The sequence below is a fragment of the Lycium barbarum genome, chromosome 3 (assembly GCF_019175385.1).
Source record: "Lycium barbarum isolate Lr01 chromosome 3, ASM1917538v2, whole genome shotgun sequence".
Lineage (NCBI taxonomy): Eukaryota > Viridiplantae > Streptophyta > Magnoliopsida > Solanales > Solanaceae > Lycium > Lycium barbarum.
The window spans coordinates 16174216-16190107 of NC_083339.1; the positions used below are offsets into that span (position 1 = coordinate 16174216).

Genomic DNA, 15892 nt, shown 5'->3' on the forward strand with positions numbered 1-15892 from the left:
ATTTAATCACGCATCTTTTTTTTTAAATTAAACATAGTTAATAAAGATAATAAAAAGGAGAAAGAAAACTCACCTCCTCTTGCATCCTATTCACTACTAAAAAAACAGTGAAATTCGACCAAAATTTTCGACCCCGCGCGGTCGAAAAAGGCCAATTTTCGACCGCAAGGCATGGTCGCTAACAGCTAGGGTGAAATTTTTTTCGACCTCACGTGGTCGAAAATTTTCGACCACACGCGGTCGAAATAAGTTTTCTACCTAAATTAAAAAAAAAAAAAAATTCGACCACATGAGGTCGAAAAAGTTATTTTTATTTAAATATTAATAAAAAATTTCGACCGCACGCGGTCAAAAATATTATTTTATGCAAATATTATTTAAAATTTTCGACCTCCTGTGGTCGAAATACGATAGAAAATAAAAATAAAAAAAATCCTAATTTCGACCGCATGAGGTCGAAATTTAGCAATATTGTTGTCAGATTTCGACCTCACGAGGTCGAAATTCAAAATTGTGTCCAGGTTTTCGACCTCATGCGGTCGAAATTATGATTTCTGAGTACAATTTCGACCTTATGAGGTCAAAAATCTGGATTTTTTTTTCCAGAATTCAGCTGCTTTTACAGCAACCCACCTGCCAATCACACTCATCAACCAAATCAACAATGCAATTCAGCAACACGTTCAATTCATCAAAGTACTTCTACAATCATAAACTTTACATTCTAAAATCAAATTCAACCTCAAGTTTCAATTTAAAGTACTTCTAAATATCCTTAAAACTACATTCAAACACTTAAACATCGTAAAGTTAAACAACCATAAACTACTTTCTACATTCAAACACTTAAACATCGTAAAGTTAAACATCCATAAACTACTTCCTACAATCTAATTCACATTCAAAAGTACATCTAATTCGAATTAAAACTATCATAAAAAAAATATACATATCCAAGAAAACATAGCAGTATTACAATCCAAAAGTATACGAATCAATAAAGTCAACGTTGGGTGTTAGAGACATGATCCGATTCCTCCCCACTATCCTCATCAGCAAGAGCATGAACTACGTTGTCTTGTGACCTACGTCGTCTATTGGGTTGTGACCTACGAGCATCCCCGGGACACGGGGGAATATGAGAGGGCCCCGAGTTGAGTAAGCTGCCAGAAGAACAGCAGCAAAAATGAGCAGAAAAACAGCAAAAAACATCAAAAAACAGCAGAAAAACAGTAGCAAAAAAGAGCAGAAAAACAGCAGCAAAAAAGAGCAGAAAAACAGCAAAAAACAACAGCCAAAAAGAGCTGAAAAACAGCAGAAAACATCGAGTGGTCTTTGTGGGATAAACAGTTCATGGTTTCATTGCCAAAAAACATCAACCTCTAATGTAAAGCAGCAGTACATAGGATGACCTTTTCAAAAGAATTTCATTAATGGGCCATGTACCTAACGATTAATGATTGAAGACTAACCCATGTGATGATGTGAATTGTTTGAAGAAGATAAAAGAAGTAAAGAGAGATTAATTCACCTCCAATAAAAGAAGCAGATTATGGGTAAAAAATAATTTCTACTGCCAAATAGCAAGAGTAACCCATGTGAATTTGTTCAAAGAGAGAAGAAAATAAGTAAATAAGTGATGGAGATAGACACATGCATTACTTGTCTACTTGACTACAAATAGAGCCGCAATCAGACCGTTTCATTCACCTCTAAATCCCCTTCCAAGAAGAACAAGGGTACAAGAATTCTCTTTAATACCAAAGTGAGGAGTACTAACTTGTGCATTTTTCCTTTCGGTCAACACCATGTTTTTACATATTTTGAATCTATCCCGTGCCAGATAATACTACATCTCTTGGTTTTGGCTCGGGATTTGGACGTTACAGTGAAATTAGTTTCCACCATATTTTTCAAAAAGTTGTTTCTATCACTGTTTGATATAATCTGCATATTGGTTCCGGCCTGGAGGATAGATTAATCTTCATCTTTTCTGTGTATATTTCAAAACTTTAACTTCACTTGCCTATTTGTCAAATAAAATATAAGCAGCTCCTTTTGCCTAAATGATTCGCACTGCAGATAGTGAGCTGCTTAAAGATGTATCTTTTATGCCAATGCAATTTGGCTTCAAAGCTAGAAAGAGCTAGAGTCTTGAAACACCGGAGCTGCATATTTAGCTTGAAAGTTGCTTTTTATTTTTCAACCTATAAAAGATGAACTATGGATACGCTTTTGAGAAATCATTAGAAATAACTGCAATTATTATATCTAAGTTCTGTACATTCAGTTCTAACTGTGATCTTTCTAAGTTATGACCATATTTTACTTATATGTGCATGCTTGATCATACCAACATTATGTTTCATTTTTAAGCAATCCCTGAATCCACAGTTTCATCATTTGTTATAATTGCAAAATCAGGAAACATGTTAAGTACTTACCAAGTTTTGTGCCAGCTAATACCACCGGAATTGCAGGAGCATAATGCTGAAGCTCAGGAATCCACTGACCAAAAATCGACTGTCAGCAACCTTAAAGACATTTGACATAAACTCACAAAGTTGATAGTTTCAACAGAACGCACCTTTTTAAGTATGTTCTTATAGCTCGCACGACTAACCAAGAAGAATGCTAGGACAAAAACATCTGCTCCTCGGTAGCTCAGTGGCCTTAATCTATTGTAATGTTCTTGTCCTATAAACATAATCAAAGGACAGATAGGAAAAGAAACTCATCAAATACTCCTTAATCACACAAGTTGGCCATAAAATTCTATTTTTTTGCCATGGTTTATTAGGTCACCATTACATCTTTCTTAGGGCAATTTTTCTTTTTCTTCCATTTTTGTGACCTGGGAGGGAGCAATAATGGAACATACCAAGAAACCACAATCCAAGACAACCGTTCAAGAATAGGTTAGATAAAGCACTGATAGGCAGAATAGGCAAAAAGAGAGCATATTCTAAAGTAAAAAAATAAGAAGAATCACAAGAACAGAAAAAACTGCTAAACCCACATATAAAAACCAAAATCCTGGTTATCTAGGCATCAAACTTTAACCAATGAGGGACAAACTAAGAAACCCACATGGATATTCTGAAGAAAAGAGAAAATAACTAAATAAAAATAAAAAAAAAACTTACAGTGGGGAACTTGTTACTAGAATAGCAAATAAATTTCAATTTACACTTAGTAAAATTTTAACAAATAGCTACAAATGCAAACTTTAACAATAAATATAAGTAATCTACTAATTAAACTACAATTACAAAGTAATGTAACTAATAATGATAGAAATGAAATTGAAAAAAATGGCAAAAAAAATTCTTACCTTCGCTGGCGGCGGACAGCAACGGCGGCGACGGAGGACAAGCAGTGGTGGGGATGGGGCGTCAGTGGCGGGGAGGGGTGTGGTGGGGATGGAGCGTCGGCGGCGGGATAGGGGTGTGGTGGGGGTGGAGTGTCGGCGGCGGGGTAGGGGTATGGTGGGGGTGGGAGTTTTAATGTAATTAGGTTTTGGTTGTTGGAAATGGGAATTGCACGATTGAAGTTAGGGGGAGTATATTAAATTTTACAAGTTTATTATTTCGACCGCGTGCGGTCGAAATATGTTTTTTTTTATTAGTTATTTTATTTATATAATTTAATTTTTAAAAATGTTTTTTCTCATTTATTATTTGTACAAAAATAAGTTTCGACCTAATGAGGTCGAAATCCAAAAAAAAAAAAAAAAATCTGAAAATTTCGACCTCATGAGGTCGAAATCCAAAAAAAAAAAAAAAAAAAAATCTGAAAATTTCGACCTCATGTGGTCGATTTTTTTTCCACCAAAAAGTGAGGTCGAAAATATGCGGTCGAAAAAACCCATTTTTTTAGTAGTGATATTTATAAAATAAGTCTAGATTTTTCTACATCACCATATTAATATAATATAATTTTATTCCAAGTTTAAATTTGCTAAGGCTTCTCTTAAAAGTTTCTACTTATATGCAAATCATTATATTTTGCAAATCTTATTTTAAATAACATTTTTATTTAAAGCCTTAGGAATATTTATTAGTCTATTTTCAATAGCATTATTACATTTTCCTGTAAAACCTTAGCGACATTTACAAGCCCTTTTTATTAAAAGTAAATGTTATATTTGCGTCTTTAGCCTTAAATTAATTAACATAAGTTCGGTCGGTTAACCATTGTTAATGGATCTTAGAGGATGCCTAATACCTTCCCTCTAGATTAGTTGAACCCTTACCTAGATCTTTAAGTTTCGTAGACCTTAAACGGAGTTAACTTTAAAAATAACTTTAATGAACTTTAGGTATCCTAATTCACCATAAATAATTAGGTGGCGACTCCTCAACTTTAATTAACCCCGGAATTATCGGGATGTTGTATACTATTTTGACCCCAGTTAAAATAGGGTATAAAAATAATTAGCTTATAAATTTAGCGAGGTCCTTTACTACCGCGCGAAGCGCGGACCTATTCCCTAGTTATGTATACATGCATATGTGATGTTCATATGATTAGTTACACAAGAGAAGTGACATACTTTTACTATTAATATGTTGTTATGAGGTTGAGAAAGCTTATTCTACAAAAGAATATCCTGAAACATATGTCAGCTCCAAATTGACTGTAACTAAAGATACTTCATCCAACATAACAATTATCTAACTGATAATTTTCTAATCAAAGAATATGGCAAGTTGGGCAGCAAACGTTAGAGCTCCATTATTGAATATCAATTGGCCTGGCACCACAAAACATGACTACACAATGAAAAGATTCCAAGCACAGAAAGCAGTGAAATTAAGGTTGTAGGTGAAACTAAGATGAGATGGTGTTTTGACTTCTAAAGGTTTAAAATCATTAAAATTTAAAAAATCACAAAAAACATTCCCGCTAACACTAACAATTGCTATACTTATTACTTTCGTTGTTAGTAGTAATAGATGTTCTGTTAGTTAGTAACGTTAGTAGTAATATGTTAGTCGTAATAGATGTTTTGTTAGGTAGTTCAATAGAAATAGGATTAGTAATTAGTAACATTAGTAAGGGAGATAGTTCAATAGAAATAGGATTAGTAATTAGTAACTTTAGTAGTAGTAATAGTGAGGATAATAAAAGTCGAAATATCCTCCAAATATTAAACGGGTTTTACACCCTTAAAAAACTGAAATATCTTTAAAGACGCACTTCAATATTGAATATAATTGTAATATTCAAGATTTACCTAATATCCAGGACTTCAGCTTTATCTAAAAAGTTGTTATTTGACTACAATTAAATTTATCGTGCTTCTAATGTACAATCTAATTCCTAAATAATAAGGTTTTTAATTAGTAGTATAGTTCTCTTATATTTTGATATTAGATTCCTGTTTGAACTAAAGTAACTAACGTAATTTTTGGCTATCAAAGCCTTTTATTAATTGGACCTAGGGGTGTTCACGGTTTGGTTAAAAACTGATCCGAATGCAAATCAAATCAAACTGATTACATAAACCGATAGTTGTTTGGTTTTGGTTTAATTTGGTTTAAAATTTTTAAAAACCGATAATATTTGGTTTGGTTTCCTTTTATTAAAAACAAACGGAAGAAAAAACCGCACCAACAAAATAATATACATAAATTATATGTATACAATATATTAATTTTTATGAATAATTTTAAATACTTGTTTATTTTTTCTTCATTTTTTTTTTAATCTCTATTAGGTTAATAACTTTACACCTTAAGCACGTTTCCTAAAAGAAATCCATGAATTCAAATTCATTTATTCAAAGAAACAACTACTATGAGATTTACCTTTAAAAAAGTTGAATTTCTTATACACCTCATTTAGCTTATGAATCTTAAGACATTTTTTTCATAATCCAAGAAAATTATAGCTCCCACAATAAAAGTTGACAAATGATGAAAAAGTCTTTCCTAATCGTAGGAAATAAATGAAATAGAGATATTCCTTAGTTTTCTTAAAAACCGAACCAAACTGAACTATACCGACAACAACCAAACCGATGGATATGTATTATATTTGGTTTGGTTTTAGTAATTGAAAAACTGACTAATTTGTTTTGGTTTTGATTTTAACCAAAAATGGATCCAAACCGAATCATGAACACCCCTAATTGGACCCTACAAATAAGACTCATTCGTGTTGTAAAATTTACAAAATAATCCGTTGCTATAAGATACCAAAAAGTACGACTTTTTGACATAAATTAGGTTTTACATTTTGATCTGGATTCCTCAACTAATTAATTAACTTTACGTTTCTGTACATTACTATCTTAGAGATATCTAATTAATAAAGGGTATAAAAGTCGTTTAATATTTGAAGGTTATTTTGGTCAACCAACATTTATATTCATGCTTTTATATATATAAAGAAGGAACAGTGCGGCTGGTGCAGCAAACGTGCCAGTATATGGGTAAGTCCAGTGAAGACTAGCATAAGCACTTGATGCAATTCTTGGAGTTGAGCGAGAATTTTCAATATAGAGATGTTCCCGACGATTATGTAAAGCCCTCTTTATTTCTATTCTCACTGATTGGTGAAGCGAGGGAATGGTTGACAAATCTGCCTACGGGTTCTATCACTTCTTGGGAGGTACTATCGAATAAATTCATCGACAGGTTTTTCTCACCCAAGAAAACAAAGGAGCCGCGAGGGATAATTGCTAACTTGACTCAGAGGGACTCTAAATCTCTGACACACGCTTGGGAAAGGTATAAGGGCTATTTACGAGATTGCCCATATCACATGCAGCCGAAGGAGATCATTGGAAACTATTTTGTAGAAGGACTTAAGCATGAATCAATGGCCTTGTTGAATGCTTAAGATCAATGGAAGATCTTAAACAAAACATATGAGGAGATGGAAGCTCTCCTAAAGTTGATGTCCGAAGGTGCTTATGAGCATCAAGAGACGAGCCGGGGGTTGCCACAGAAAACTGCTAGGCTTCTTCAAGTAGATGATGTTGCTGCTATTCGGGCCGATATAAGTACTCTTACTAATGTGATGTTGAGGGCGTTCCCTCAAGCTCAGCAGATCCAACCAGTTCAACATATTTAGCAAGCAGCGTGTGTAAGTTGTGGTGAGCCTCATGATTATTCTAATTACCCATTGAATCCAGAATCCGTCTATTATGTAGGGCAACAAAACCGTGGTGTTGGAAATTGTGGGAACTATTATGAAAATAATTACAATCCTCCATTCGGGAAGCAGGACTTCCACAAGTCGAACAATTATCAGCAACCCAGGCTCAGCCGGCTAGCGATTTAGAAGAGATGATGAAGCAGCTTACAGCTCAAACACAAGTAACGTAGCAGCAAGATCAGAAAATTTAGAGTGAGATGCAGAAATCTATTCATGAGCTTGAGCGTCAAATGGGGCAGATGACTATGATGCAGAATGTCAGACCACAGGCTGCTCTTCCTAGTGATACTGAGAAGAATCCCAAGGAGTGTAAAGCAGTCACGTTGAGGAATGGCAGAAAACTTGAAGAAGTGCCTCGAAAAAGAAAAACATAGCAGAAGCATAACTTATCCCCGCTAAGCGAGCTGAGCCAGAGCTGAAGGTCGTAGAGCAACCCGTAGAGGAATTGGTTCGACCACCTCCTCATTTTCCACAGCGATTTCAGGAACAAAAAGCATATTCGTCTTGTAAGAAATTTCTTGAACTCTTAAAACAGGTACACATCAACATTCCTTTGGTGGAGCTTTTGCAAGAAGTTCCAAAATATGCTAATTATATCAAAGATGTAGTTGCGAACAAAAGGCGTTGGACGGAGTTTGAGACTGTTGCACTTACTGGGGAGTGCAGTTCTAGAGTGAGGAGTAAAATTCCTCCGAAGTTGAAAGATCCAGGTAGCCTCACGATTTCGATTATTATCGTCAACATTGAAGTTGGGCTGGCATTGTGTGACTTGGGTGCTAGCATTAATCTAATGCCTACTTCTGTGTTCCGAAAGTTGGGCTTGGGTGAGCCTAGGCCAACGACTATTACTTTACAGCTAGCTGATCGATTTCTTGCTTATCCTGACGAAATTATTGAGGGTGTTCTTGTGAAGGTAGACCCGTTTATTTTATCGGTTGATTTTGTGATACTTGATTATGAGGAAGATAAGAGTGTTCCTCTCATCATGGGAAGAGGATTCTTGGCTACTGTTGACGTTGTGATCCGAGTTAGAGATGGGAAGATGTCCATGATAGTTAATGGAAAAAGGTGACTTTTGACGTGTTTAAACCTACCAAGATTCCAGCCCCATTATGAGGAGTTTAAAATGATTACTGTGGTGAACCCCAAGCTAACTAATGCAGAGTTAGATCACCTTCTAGCTTCGCGAGATCCTTTGGAGACAGCTTTGGTGTATAGGGAAGACTTGATGATTGATGCAGAAGTCGAGGAGTGTCTTAGCATCCTTGACACTTCATGTGCTTATTTACGAGCAAACACACCATTTGAGGAGTTAGACAGACCAGAGTCATGGAAGAAGCCGAAGCCATCTATCGAAGGCTCCAGTTCTTGAGTTGAAGCCATTACCTCCTCATCTTCGCTACGCTTTCTTGGGTAGTGGAGACACATTACTTGTGATCCTCTCTGCTTATTTGACTGATGTACAGGTTGAACGTGCATTGCGAGTGCTAAGAGATCGAAGCCGAGCCCTCGGGTGGTCGATAACAGATATTCGAGGTATTAGTAGTTCATTTTGCATGCACAAAATATTATTGGAGGAAGACAACAAGCCTAGTGTTGAGTAAAGAAGAAAACTGAACCCGATTATGAAGGAGATGGTGAAGAAAGAGGTAATCAAGTGGCTTGACAGCTGCATTATTTATCGCATCTGTGACAGCAAATGAGTAAGTCCTATACAATCTGTCCCGAAGAAAGGGGGCATGAGCATGACTATGGTAGAGAACGAGAAGAATGAATTGGTGCCTCAACGAACTGTTACTGGTTGGAGGATATGTATTGACTATCTCAAGTTGAACAACGCCACCATAAAAGATCAATTCCCGTTGCCCTTCATGGATCAGATGCTCGATAGATTGGCTGGGCACGATTATCATTGCTTTCTGGATAGTTATTCAGGATACAACTAGATCATAATTACACCGGAGGATAAAGAGAAGACCACATTCACGTGTTCATATGCCACGTTTGCATTCCAGAGGATGCCTTTTGGTTTGTGCAATGCTCCGAGTATTTTCCAGCGATGCATGATGGCTATTTTCACCGATATGGTGAAAAAACATGTGGAGGTCTTTATGGATGACTTCTCAGTTTTTGGGGACTCTTTTAATGATTGCTTGAACCATCTTGATGCCGTGTTAGCTCATTGTGAAGAAACGAACTTGGTACTTAACCAGGAAAAATGACATTTCATGGTTCGAGAGGACATTGTTCTTGGGCACAAGGTATCAAGCAACGGATTAGAAGTTAACAAGGAAAAAATTGAAGCGATTGAATAATTGCCACCACCCGTTTCAGTTCAGGGAGTGCGCAGTTTTCTTAGGTATGCAGGCTTTTATCGACGGTTCATCAAAGATTTCTCTAAAAGTTGCTAATCTGATGTGCAAGCTGTTAGAGAAAGATGTGAAGTTTGTGTTCAATGAAGCCCGTCTGACGGCTTTTGAGGAGTTAAAGAAGTGGTTAGTGTCTGCTCCTATTATCATCGCACCCGATTGGTCTCTGCCATTTATTTTGATGTGTGATGCAAGTGATTTTGATATGGGAGCTGTCCTTGGTCAGAAGAGGCACAATATATTTCATTCGATATATTATTGCAGCAAGACACTTGATGCAGCCCAGATGAACTAGACGGTCGCAAAGAAGTAGTTAGTGGCGGTAGTCTATGCTTTTGACAAATTTCGATCATATCTTGTGGGCACAAAGGTAATTGCTTATAATGATTACACTGTAGTCAGATATTTGTTTGCGAAGAAAGATACAAAGCCGAGACTTATTTTTTGGGTGTTTCTTCTGCAAGAGTTTGACATTGAGATTCTCGACCGAAAGGGTACAGAAAATCAAGTAGCAGACCACTTATGGACATTGGAAGATCGGGAACATGTAGACGATGCAGTGGTGATTAAAGAGACTTTTCCTGATGAATAACTTTTTGCTTTTCAGTCAGCTGAGGTGCCATGGTATGTAGATATGGTGAACTTTATAGTGAGTGATATTTATCCCTCTAGTACTAATCACGAGAAGAAGAAGTGGATTTTGCATGAAAGCCGTTTCTATGTAAGGGATGAGCCTTATCTCTATAGGGTTGGCACAGATCAGTTGATTAGAAGGTGTATTCCAGAGGAAGAGGTCCCCACGATTCTTGAGAAGTGTCACTCGTCACCCTATGATGGACATCACGCTGGTGACAGAACAACTGCGAAGGTACTTCAGTCTGGGTTCTATTAGCCTACTTTGTTCAAAGATGCTCATGGATTTGTGAGAGCCTGCGATAGCTGCCAAAGAACCGAAAATATCTCCAAGCGTCATGAAATTCCTTTGAAGGGCATCTTGGAGATTGAACTATTTGAGTGTGGGGTATCGAATTCATGGGTCCCTTCATACCGTCCAAGGGGAATAAGTAAATATTAGTTATTGTAGACTATGTCTCGAAGTGGGTGGAAGCCATTGCACTTCCCACCAATGATGCTAGTGTGGTGGCAAGATTTTTTAAGAAGAACATCTTTACAAGGTTTGGAACCCCTCGATCCATCATCAGCGATCAAGGTACCCACTTTTGCAATCGGCTTTTTGATAAATTATTGCTCAAGTATGGGGTGAAACACAAGATAGCGACTGCTTATCATCCTCATACGAGTGGTCAAGTGGAGGTATTGAATTGAGAAATTATGAGAATTTTGGAAAAGACTGTGAGTGTGAGTAGGAAATATTAGTCGCTATAGCTCGATGATGCTCTGTGGGCATACATAATAGCCTACAAAACTCCTATTGGCACATCTCCTTATAAGCCCGTCTTTGGTAAGGCATGTCATCTACTGGTTGAGCTCGAGCATAGAGTGTATTAGGCGATAAAGAAGCTGAATTTAGACATGGTTCGAGCTGGAGAAAAGAGATTGTTGCAGCTACACGAGTTGGACGAATTTCGCTATCATGCTTATAAGAACGAGAAAATGTAGAAAGAGTGAACTAAAATATTGCACGATAAGCGCATCCAACCTCGTGTGTTTGAGCCTGGGCAGTTAGGGCTGTTGTATAATTCTCGTGTGAAGATTTTTGTTGGGAAGTTGAAGAGTAAGTGGTCTGCACCTTTCAAGGTAGTTCGTGTGACCGCACATAGAGCGGTTGAGCTAAAGAAGCCTAACTTGGATGAAACATTCTTGGTGAACGAGCAGAGAGTGAAGCATTACTACGGGGAGGCCACTAAAAGTGCAAGGACCTCCATTGATCTAGAAAAGGCTTGGGTAAACCCTACGTCGTGTCGTGACGTTAAATCAAGCGCTTCTCGGGAGGCAACCTGTGTTTGTAAAAGTAGCATAAAGAAAAAAAAAACAAAAACATGAAAAAATGAGAAAAATACAAAAAACGTCGTGCCACGACCTTAACTAAGGCCCTGGTTGGGATGCAACCCAACATTTTTTACATATATGTCACGTGTATTCATGTTGCAGGAATTGGAAAGGAGCGAGGGTGCAAAAATAGGCGAAAAAGAGGAAAAACATAGTCCCAGGTTTGAAATGTGCTGGACCCGCGAGCGGGTCTAACACGAAATTGGATAGAATCAGAGACAGAGTTTTTAGTCTTGGACTCACGACATGGGGCCAACATGAAAATATTGAAAATCAGAGAAGTGGATGTCCCGCTTGGACCCGCGACGTGTGGCCAACGCGGCGAGCGGCCTAGTCAAATTTTTGTTTAAAATCACTCGGCCTGTTATTCCTATTCCCTCTCTAATTGAAAAACAACTCTACCTATCATCTTCCCTCTTTAAAAGAATTCCTCCACCTCTCTTTCCCCAAAAATCCATAGGAAACCCAAAAACAAACTTCAAGAACTTGAGATTTGATCTCCTAACATCAAGAGGTAAGCAAAATTGTTTCTATATTCACTTACTCTTGAAGATTGAAAGTTGAAAAACTAGGGTTGTTGGGTTTGGACGAATTTGTGGCGGTGTTTGGTATTGATTGATTATTGTTGTTGTCTACGGCTAGGAAGTGAATCCCATTATAGAAGGGAGGGTTTTAAACCCTCCATTGTTACTTAAAATTCAAAGGAAGATTCTATGCCGCAAGGTGTTCGTAAAAATTCTTGAATGAGTTTTTGTATAAAAATTGTGAAGTCTTGAGTAGCAATATGAATACGAACCCTTGGACATCAATTGTGACTAAGAATTGTGGATTGGGTTGAGAAAATCATGAACCACCAACCCTAAGTCCTAAAAGATGAATTTGTGATTTTTTTTTTGTTTCTAGTATAGGATTAGATAGCTTTTTTTTTGTTTGTAATGTGGTTTGAAGTAGGTGTGGGGTCGGTTCACCCCAATGGAACTTTAACGATAGTAACTATGGATAATGCCCGAAAAGTAGGAATGTGCAAAAGGGCCACACAGCCTAAACTTGAAAGCATGAAAAAGAATTAAGTATGGGGTTGTGAAGGTTTTTAAATTAGATTCATTGTTTGGTATTGTGTTTTTTACAGGAAAAATGGTTAACACCAAAGGTAAGGAAAATCGACTGCCACCTCCACCTCTCAGGGCATGAAGAGGGCTAGAGCTAAACCCTCGAAAGCAAAGAAGTTTGTGAAGTCCACTTCAGGGGGAAAGCAAGAGGGTGCACCTATTCCTCGACCTCCACCTGGGAGACCTGCGCTGGATCTAATACCAATGGCAGAGGATTGGTACTCAGAATTCAAACCTGCATTTGGGTACATGCATGAGTGAGCCATAAACCTATCCACTCTGGAGCGCAGGTTCCGAAATGTTTACAACAAGCTTGTGGAGATGAGGTGGGTGAAAGTATTTAATCACCAGGGTCGTGCAACATTGATTTAGTACTTGATTTTTATACTAACATCCAGTTCCTTGAGACGGTACATGGCTGTAGAGTGTTTACTTGAGGGGAGAGGGGGTGCCGATCTCAGCAACCACTTTGTGTACACATGGGTCCCTGATTATCCCACCGAACCCTTGGAGGAGTTCATCAAACGACCTGACTACAAGACCATCCGAGAGACATTGTGTAGTCCTGATTCAAAAGCTTCCTGGGCCCGTTATGCGGGAAAGTATAGGCGACACAAGTTCTTAAGGTTGAACGATTTCTGCCAAGAAGCCAGGGTTTGGCTACGTCTCTTGAACTACTGCATCTCTCCAGTGGAGCACTATTCTGAAGTGCAAAAAACGAGAGTGTGCATTGGTTTCTTCTTGATGACAGGACAACCCGTCAACATAGGGCACTTGATGATTCAAGAGATGAAAAACGTTCGTGAGAGTATACCTCTGAGATTGAGTTTAGAAAACACCCTCACGTCATATATACTTCGCCTTAATGAGAATTTGCAGAGGCCACATGACAGGGTCTTAGGAGCACCAAATGAGGTGCTTGACATTTCAAATGTCAAAGCCCCCGAGCTCAGTAAGAAACAACAACTCACCCAGTCCAAAGAGAGAGCGGGCCAGTATACCTTCTTGGCCCTACTATACAAGATGGCGACTTGCGCAGGCCAGAAATATGATGTGGAATTTTTTAGGGCATTTGCTGAGGTCCCACACACACCATACTCTCTGGTTCTTGTGGGTGAGGAGTCCAAGCTGCCGGCCGATGAGGATGTGAACTCGTTGGACTTGATAGAGGCCGACATCGCCATTGGTGAGGAGGTGGAGTGTCAGATGGCCAAGGAAGCCGAGCCCGAGGATGGCGAGGATGATGATTTTGGTGAGGATGACTAGGCCGTAGTGGGCCCCAGGGAGCATCCTTACCTTACATACCTTTATTGTTTTCAATCTATATGCACTGAGGTCATTGCATAATTTTAAATGTGGGGTGGGAAATACGTCTCTGGATTTGTAACAACTTTTTGAGGTTGTGGATGATGACTAGTATATGCCTTAGGATTTTTTTTTTTAGTTTGAGTCCTAGTCTCGAAAACAAATAGAAAAAGTTTGGAAAATTTCAAAAAGATTTTTATTTTCTTTGTTTTTCTTTGATAACTTCTTAAGTCCCTCATTAGTAGGCATTCATCATCCACCCCCTTTGGTTTTCTTATGGCCTCGGTTCTTTCCTGAAGGGGGGCCTTTGAACCGAGCGTATTTAAATTTTTCTTTTTAATCATAGAAAGGGCTTTTCCTGATGACAGGTGGATGACAACTTGCTTGAGGGAAGATTAGTCCGTAGGTTGAAAACATTCAAATGCTAGGTGCACGGGTTAGGTGACATATTGGCACGTGAGCGATTCTTGATTGTTAAGTTGAAAGCATGTCTTGAAATTGCATCACTTTTCTCAAAACAACAAAAAATTGGATTTGTTTGACTCATGCATGACCCATTTGACATTGTTGATGTATTGTTTTTTGATTCGGGGGACAACCAGATCCCTCTTTTGTTGATTGTGTGCCATGTGTGTAAGGTTTTGCTATTGTATCCATGCTTGGTATTGACATCTAGAACTTGTCCCGTGTGTTCGTGAAGCGAAATGAAGTTTGAGTTAACCTAGGAAGTGATAGATGCATTTCTTTGATTAGTCACTAAAAAACCTAAATTGTTCATTCGACCAATGTGTAAATATGACCCGAGTTAGCCCCTTTGAGCCTTTAGCTTTTTCTTTGATAACATTCGATTAGCTCGTACCTCTTCGTTCTACTTATCTTGAGTTTGATCCAAAATACTCCATGAGCAGTTTAATGATTGAAATAGGTAATGGGAGTTGAGATGCGAATAAAAGGAGGATTGGTTGTTGATTGAAATCTAGGAAGTCTATGGGAGCACAAAATAAAAAGAACACACTCACTTGTTAGTTGGGGATTTCTTAAAGAAGAAATAAAAAAGAAAAGATAAGAGCATTTAGAAAAGAAAAAAAAAAGAAAAAAAAGAAAGAAACTTTCTCTTCTAACTTGTGTGATAATAAAGAATGGTCCTTAAAATTAAACAAAAAGAAGAAAAAGGGTGAATTGGGAGAAGTTGAAATGTTGGTTGGTGGTTGGTTTTTGGCTAGTGAAGGAATTGTGCGAAATAATAAGTGTGTATGTATTAAAGTGCTTAGGGAGGTTAGCCACTATTTCCCAAATATTTCCTACCCGTCCCTTAGCCTACATTACAAACCTCTAAGTCCTACTTGATTCTAAGTTCATCATACTTAAATTAGTAGAGCGGTTACACTGCCGGTAAGCCTATGCTATGTCTTATTCAGCATGTGATATTCTTTGTGAGAGTGAGCGGATTTATAGATTCTACGTTGATTAATATAATGATATATGTGATTCATGTGAGATATGGACAACTCTTTTTTGGTGAGGGCACATAGTTGGCAATAGAGTAGTGAAGTGTTGATTTCTTGAAAAGCTTGCTTGACATCTTTTAAAGTGGTGTCGATTTAGGCAAGGGTCCTAAAAGTGAAGTGTTTTGAGATAGTGGTTGTATGTACTAAATATGAGAGTTTTTTATCTTTGTCATGACTTTCGGAAATATTGGCTTATTGTGTGGTTTTGAACGATTTGTTTTGAATTCGCTGTATTAGCCGAAACCTGTTGTAGACCTGTTTGAATGACTGGGCGTGAAGTGTAGTTTGGTGTTGATCAAGGTCTGCTCTAGGGCTAGCAAAGTCTAGGTGGGGGTGATGTTATTTGGCACAAATATCTATGTTTAAGTGTCACTTTACCTCTCGTTCTTAAGACTTTAATCGCTAATTATATGTTGAAATCGTT

At 37.8% G+C, this 15892-nt stretch overlaps 1 long non-coding RNA gene across 1 annotated transcript; it reads right to left on the reverse strand.

Moving 5' to 3' along the window:
- Positions 1-2142: 2142 nt before the first annotated feature.
- Positions 2143-3516, reverse strand: LOC132633766 (uncharacterized). Its single transcript, XR_009579795.1, has 3 exons — positions 3335-3516; positions 2588-2697; positions 2143-2508 (listed from the first exon to the last, which is right to left on the reverse strand). It is a non-coding gene; the product is annotated as an uncharacterized LOC132633766 (long non-coding RNA).
- Positions 3517-15892: the final 12376 nt, after the last annotated feature.